This window comes from Pteropus vampyrus, unplaced genomic scaffold (genome assembly GCF_000151845.1).
Source record: "Pteropus vampyrus isolate Shadow unplaced genomic scaffold, Pvam_2.0 Scaffold113, whole genome shotgun sequence".
Classification (NCBI taxonomy): Eukaryota; Metazoa; Chordata; class Mammalia; order Chiroptera; family Pteropodidae; genus Pteropus; species Pteropus vampyrus.
The window spans coordinates 780,561-788,117 of NW_011888894.1; positions in this window are offsets into that span (position 1 = coordinate 780,561).

Here is a 7,557-nt window from a genome sequence, read left to right on the forward strand (position 1 = left end):
GGTTCTGTTGATTGTCTTATCTTTCGACAATTTTTATTGCTTTTTTTTCTGTATTTTGTAATTTTTTGTTGAAGGTTGGACATGGTGTGTAGAAAAATAGCAGAGACTGAGATAAATAGTACTTTTACCCTGAGATGGGCATGACTATCCATGAGACCATTAATATGTGTGTGAGGAAGGAGAGTTGGGGGAGGGTTGTTGAGTTAATTTAGTCAATATTTGAACTGGGCTTGAATATTGTTATTGCTATAGTTATCTTAACAATAACACATCTTGCTAATTCCAGTAGCAGTGGCTTACGACTACCACACATCTTATTATTAGTATTTTTTTTGGGGGGGGGAAATAAACTTACTTAAAAAATATAATCCAGCTAACAAGGAGATAAACAAAAGAGTTCACAAATGGGGAAGTCATGGTATAAAAGAAACTGGTGATTATTGAAGTAACGTGGACACAGAACTAAGTCTAAATTATTGCCGTTATTGTTTTGAAGCAGACTGCTTTCTTATTTGTATTTTTAAAAGATAAAAATGTAAAATTAATAATGATTTGAACATTATGAAAACAGGTAAAAATATCAAATCATTTTGCTAAAAATTGAGAGAAGTAATTTAGGGGAAGTATAAAGTAAACACATACTATTTTTTAAATCTTTCATAGGGATATCTTAATAGATACTCTCTTTATTGGAGTACAACTTCCTATGACAAAAAAGCACATTTTTGGTGGGTGAACCAATGAGCTTTGACAAACATACACAACAAACCACTACCACAGACAAGATATAGAGCATTTTAATTGCCTTAGAATGTTCATTTGTGGCCCTTTCCAGTTAACCTCTTCCTTTAAGCCTCATCCTGACCTCAGGAAATCATTATTTTTTTTTTATCTCTCTAAATTAGTTTTCCTAGAATTCAATGTAAATAGAATCACATAGTATGTACATTTGGGGCCTGGCTTCTTTTCTTCAGTATAGCATAATGAGTCTTGAAATCAAGTATTGTAAGTCCTCCAACTCTGATCACCTTTAAAAATCATTTTTGGCTATCCTAGTGCCTTTGATTTTCCATATAAATTTTAAAATCATCTTGTTGATTTCTATTCAAAAGTCTGCTGAATTTTTGATTGCTTTTCCTTTTGAATCTATAGATTCATTTGGACAGACTATGCATCTTAATGATTGTGTCTTCCAATTCATAAATATGATCTCTTTCTCTCCATTTACTTAAATTTTCCTTAATTTTTCTTAGCAGTGTTTTATCTATTTTATTTTTATCCCTAAATGCTTCATATTTTTTATAGCACTGTAAAAAGTATTTTCAAAAGCTTAATTTTTAGTTGTTTGTTGCTAGTACATAAAAATACAACGTATATTTTTTATTGATGTTTTATTCTGTAACTTTTCTAACTTCATTTATTCATTCTAAAAAGGTTTTTTAATAGATCGAGTTCTTATAATATCCCCGAACCTAACTGTATAATCTGTAAATTGGTTTATATTAATACTTATTGAAACTATATTCCTTTTGTTCATTTTTCTTGCCTTATTGTACTTGATAGGATCTTCAGTAAAACGATGAATAGAAGAGGTAAGTGTGAATAGCTTGTTTCCACTTTAGGAGAAGTATTGTTTGTCATCATTAAGTATTAGTGTAAAGTATAATTTTTTCCCTTTAAGTTTTTAAATTAAGATTTTACTTTCTAGAGAAGTTTTAGGTTCACATGTACAGCCTACCTGTTATCAACATCCCCTCAGCAGAATGGTACATTTGTTACAATTGGTAAACCTACATTGACTCATCATAATTACTCAAAGTTCATAGTTTATATTAGGGTTCACTCTTGGTGATATACATTCTATAGGTTTGGACAAATGTATAACGGCATATGTCCATCATTATGCCATCATACAGAATATTTTCACTGCCTTAAAAAACCCTCTGTGCTCTACCTATTCATCCCCCACCCTAACCTGTGGCAGCCATTAATTTTTTGATTGTGTCTACAGTTTTGCCTTTTCTAGAATGTCATATAGTTAGAAATATACACTATGTAGCCTTTTTGGATTGGCTTCTTTCACTTAGCAATATGTATTTAAGGTACCCCATGTCTTTTTATGGCTTGATTACTCATTTCTTTTTAGTACTGTATAATATTCCACTGCCTGGACGTACCACCGTTTGCTTATCTGTTCACCCACTGAAGGACATCTTGGCAGCTTCCAAGTTTTGACAATTATGAATAAAGCTGTTCTGAACATTTATATTCAGGTTTTTGTGTGGATATAAGTTTTCAACTCATTTGGGTGAATACCAGGAAGTACAAGCTGGGTTATACGGTTTATTTTATGTTTATTTTTGTAAGGAACTGCTAAGCTGTCTTCCAGAGTGGCTGTACCATTTTGCATTCCCACCAGCAATAAATGGGAGTTCCTGTTGTTCCACACCCTTGGCAGCATTTGGTGCTGTCAGTGTTCTGGATTTTGGCCATTCTATTAGGTGCGTGCTAGTATCTCATTGTTGTTTTAATTTGCATTCCCCTGATGACATGTGATGTGGAACATCTTTTTATATGCTTATTTGTCATCTGTACATGTTCTTGGTTGAGGCGTCTGTTACCCATTTTTAAAATCAAGTTGTTTATTTTATTATTTTTGAGGTTTAAGATTCTCTGTATACTTTGGATAATAGTCCTTTATCAAATATGTCTTTTGCAAATATTTTCTCCCAGTTGTGGCTTGTCTTTTCATTCTCTTGACAGTCTCTGTCTCAGAGAAGAAGTTTTTAACTTAAGCGAAATTCAGCTTATCAATTATATTTTTCATAGGTCATGCCTTCATTGTGTAGCTAAGAAGTCATCACCAGACTCAAGTCATCTAAGTTTTGCTTTATTATCTTTCCATTTTTGTTTCCTCAGACATTTTTTATTTCCCTTTTAATTTCTTCATTGACCCATTGGTTGTTCAGAGTGTGCTAACTTCCACATATTTGTAAATTTCCCAGCTTTCCTCCTATTATTGATTTCTAGTTTCATACCACTGTGGTCAGAAAAGATGCTTGATGTGATTTCAGTCTTCTTAAATTTGTTAAAACTCGTTTTGCAACTTAACATCTGATCTATCCTGCAGAATGTTCCATGTATGCTTGAGAAGAATGTGTATTCTCTTACTATGGATGAAATGTTTTATATATGTCTGTTAGATTTATTTGGTGTAAAGTTTAGTTCACATTCATTATTTTCTTGTTGATTTTTAGTCTGGATGATCTGTCCATTGTTGAAAGTGGATTATTGAAGTTCTCTACTATTATTGCATTGCCGTCTATTTTTTTCTTCAGGTCTGTTAATAATTCTTTAATAATTGGGAAAATCTTTATCTCCTCTTCATTTCTGAAGGATAATTTTTCTGGGTAAAGTATCCTTGTTGACAGTGTTTTCTTTAGGCACTTTGAATACACTAATGTCTAAGGTGCAGGAATATGCAGATCTCCTGAGGACCAGGATCTGGGTCTCTGGGGCTCACCTTGGTGACTCAAGTGCATGAGGAGAAGACAGTGCAGTAGCATGGGCTCTGGGATGACAGGTTGCAGCAGTAGCTTGAGCCCAGGGTGCAGAGTGCAGTAGCAGCATAGCCTGGAGATTGTGGGTTAAAGTCCCAACTCTGGCCCCAGTGGGGAGTTGCAAAAGAGCAACAGCATCTCTCCAGTGGTGGCCCATTAAAGTTGCCTATCTGAACTCATGAGGTGAGGTTCAAAGCAGCAGCAGTGTGGCCCCAGCTATAATGGGTTGGAAAATGTGACCTAGGGCTCGGGGTGAGACAGAGCAGCTGCAGCTCGTTTCATATATGACAATGTTGAGTTAACCTTGTTATTAAAATAGCTAGTCCAGCTTTCTTATGATTAATAGTTTCATGGCACATATTTTTCCATCCTTTTACTTTTTATCTATCTGTTACTTAAAATGGTTTAGAGCATATAGTTGAGATTTGCTTTTCTATCTAGAGTGAAGATGCCTACCTTTAATTGGAAATGTTTAAATCAGGGATCAGCAAGCCACAATCTAGCTCCACCATTCATTTACACATTGTCTATGGCTCTTGCACCACAAATAAAAATGAGTAGCTGTGCGAAGACTGTATAGCCTATAAAAGCCTAAAACATTTACTATCTGGACCTTTCTAGAAAAAGTTTGCCAATCTCTGGTTTAGATCATTTACATTTAATGTAATTATCAATATGATTGTATATAAGGCTACTATCTTACCACTGGTTTTTTATTTGTCCCATTTATGTAGTTCTTTTTTTAAATTAATTATTTTTATAATTCCATTTTGCCTACACTATTGCTTTATTAGCTATACTTGTTTTATTTGTAGAGATTTCAATAGTGTTTTTATGCCTCTCTAATCACAATCTACTTCCAAATGGCATTATACTGTTTTATGCATCATGTAAAACCTTACAGTATACTTCTATCCTACCCATTCTTGGTCTGTTGTTGGCATACATTTTACCTCCCATTCTTATTGTTTTCTTAAACAATCAAGTATATTGTAAAGAAATTTAAAATGAGAAAAACTATTTTATTTGGACCCATATATACCCTTTTCGGCATTCTTCATTCCTTTGTCTAGATCCCAGTATCTATCTAGTATCATTTTCTTTCCACTTGAACTACTTTCTTTAGCATTTCCTGTAGTGAAGTATATAAATGCTGAATTATCTTAGCTTTTGTCTAAAAAAGATATAATTGTACTTACGATTTCAAAATAAATACTCACTGAATTTAGAATTCTAGTTTGACGCCTTGTCTCAGCACTTTAAAAATGTCATTTTACTGTTTTCTCGCTTCCATAGTCTTTGGTGAGAAGGCTGTGATGATGTGCTTATCTTTTTTTTTTTTTTTTTTTTTTTTTTTTTGCCTGTACCTAATGTATCTTTAGTCACTGGATGCCTTTAAGATTTTCTTTTTCACATTCATTTTCAGATATTTTTATAGTGGTTTTCTCTTTGTGTTAATCTTTCTTGGGATTAGTTGATCTTCTTAGGTCTGTGGATTTATAATTTTCCTCAAATTTGGGACTTTTTCAGTCATAATTTCTCCAAATACTTTTCTGTCCTTCTCTTTTTTCCTCTTAAGATTCCAATAACATATGGGAATATGTTATCCCTTTTATCCCTTGACATGACCTCGCACGTCACCACACAAAGGCCTTGTCCCACCATCCCAGTCTCCTTTCTCTCTGTATTTTAATTTCATAATTTCCATTGCTGCATCTTCAAGTTTACTAGTTTTTCTTTCATTGTTCCTAATATACTATTGTCAACTGTTGGTTTTTGGTGCCTATTCAATACCAACAGGAGTCCCCAATCTGGGGTGCAATGAAGGAAGAGATTTTATTCAGTGCAAACAGCTCAATGTGATACAGCTTGGCTATAGAACAACACAGCTGTGAGACAGTTCAATAGTGTTGCAACTCAATTATGATACAATACAGCTGTGGAACATCATGGCTGTAAGATGGCCCTGGGGGAAGTTGGCCCTGGTGTTGCAGCTTGTCTCCATTGTTGTGGCTTGGCTCCTCTCTGTTGAAACAGCTCCATTCAACTCTGGTCCATTGAGACGGCTCTGTTCCACTCTGCTCTGTTCCAAAAGACAGCTTAAGTGGTATAGCTCCAGCAGGGGAAAGGCAATCTTTGATGAAATCTCAAATGTGCTCTCTCCAAGCCAGAAGGGAGCTGACTTATATAGAGAGAAGTTCCCACCCCTGATTGGTCCATTCTCATGCAAATGAAGACTCTAAATTCTCATAGTTTGATTGGTTCAAAAAGCACAGTCCTGATCACTTGGAATAGAGCTGCTCTAATTAGTCGGTGAAGATGCTAATGAGGATATAGTTATGACTGGACAGAAAAAGTCTCAGCCTTATTGGTTAAACTACAGTTTCAGGAACTCCTTCATGAGGGTTGGATCACCCAGCAGGAACACAGTGCCGACAGACAGTTCAGTGCAGCAGGCAGACAGGTTAGTGCAGCTTGAGTGAGAGGGCTGCTAGGCTCCATTTATAAGTTTGAGCCTGAACAGCCACAAGGAGCCCTTGTTAACATGTGTTTTCTTTCTTGGGGTCAACACCATTAATCTCCTCCAGTAAAATTTTCATTTCAGATGTTCCATTTGAGTTATATACATATATCTCCCATTTTCTTTAAATTCTTAAACAAATTTTAATAGCTGTTTAAGCAGTTATCTATACCATTTGAATTTTTCTATTGAGTAATTTTTTTCCTGGTTATGAATTTTTTCACATTTTTCTGCTTCATATCATCTCTAGAAATTTTAGATAGGAGGCTGTACATTGGCAATGATGCATTCTTGAGAGTTGCGATTTTGTTGTCTTTATAAAGCATTGGGCTCTGTTGTAGTAGGCGGTGAAGTTACTAGTGGTTTAGTTGATCCTGTCAAGTCTTGTTTTAAAGCATTTTTCTGGTGGGCTTTAATCTAGGGTTTAATCCTACTATTAAAGTGTGTTTCTTCTTAGGGTTTCTACTTAATGCTCTAGATGTTCAATAGAGATTCTTCTAGCCCAGAACTATTCAGCTTATGACTCCCTAATTATTCTTTCCGATCCTCATGGAGTTTCACTCTATACATAACCGTCTTAGTTTTCATCAAAGACCCAAGAGGACCCCTATGCAGATTTCTCAAGATCTTTTTTTAAATAGCTTACTCCATTTGGGATTTCTTCCCCTAAGCATTCTGCTGCAACAAACTCCCTGAACTCTCACTCCAGTGAGACTGCTTTACACAGCTTGGGATTCCCTTCCCTGTTCTGTGATTCAGAAGGTTTCTCTAGGCAGAGGCAATGCAATCATAAGGATCTCCTTATTTTTCCTGCTTTGGTACTACAAGCTTCAGTTGCCTATTGTCAGATATCTGATAGCAATTGTTTCATATAGTTTTCTAGTTTCTAGTTGTTTAAGATGGGATGCTAAGTCCTGTCCCTATTAATCCATCATCACTGGCAGTGGAAAAGTAAATACTCTCTTCCTTCTTGACTTGAATAATTATAGACTTAAATAAGCTGCAGAAATTAGTTTTGGTTTTCCTGTTGTTTACTAAAAAATATTACCAAAATACAGAATTTATGATAAAGTAATCACAATTAATATTTTGTCATGTATCTTTACAACTTTTGTCTATATTTGGTGACATTTATAGATGGGTTTATAACTTTAACTTTGTAGTAATGGTGAAATTTTGGTAATTAAAAAAACAAACAGAATAAAAATAAGTAGCATAAATCTTGGAATAAAGTTAGTAATGTTATTATTGACAGATAATGTGATTACCTATTTAGAAAGTCAAAGAAAATAAACTAAAAATGACTAGAAATAGTAATATTTTTCAGAAAGATTTTATATGACAATATTAACTAATTAGAAAATATAATGAGAAAAAGTCTTGATTACAATAGCAACAAATATATGTTATATACATGTAATTAGGTTTATGAAAATATATAAAAATAAATTCCAAAGATCACTTAAATTTTTTAAA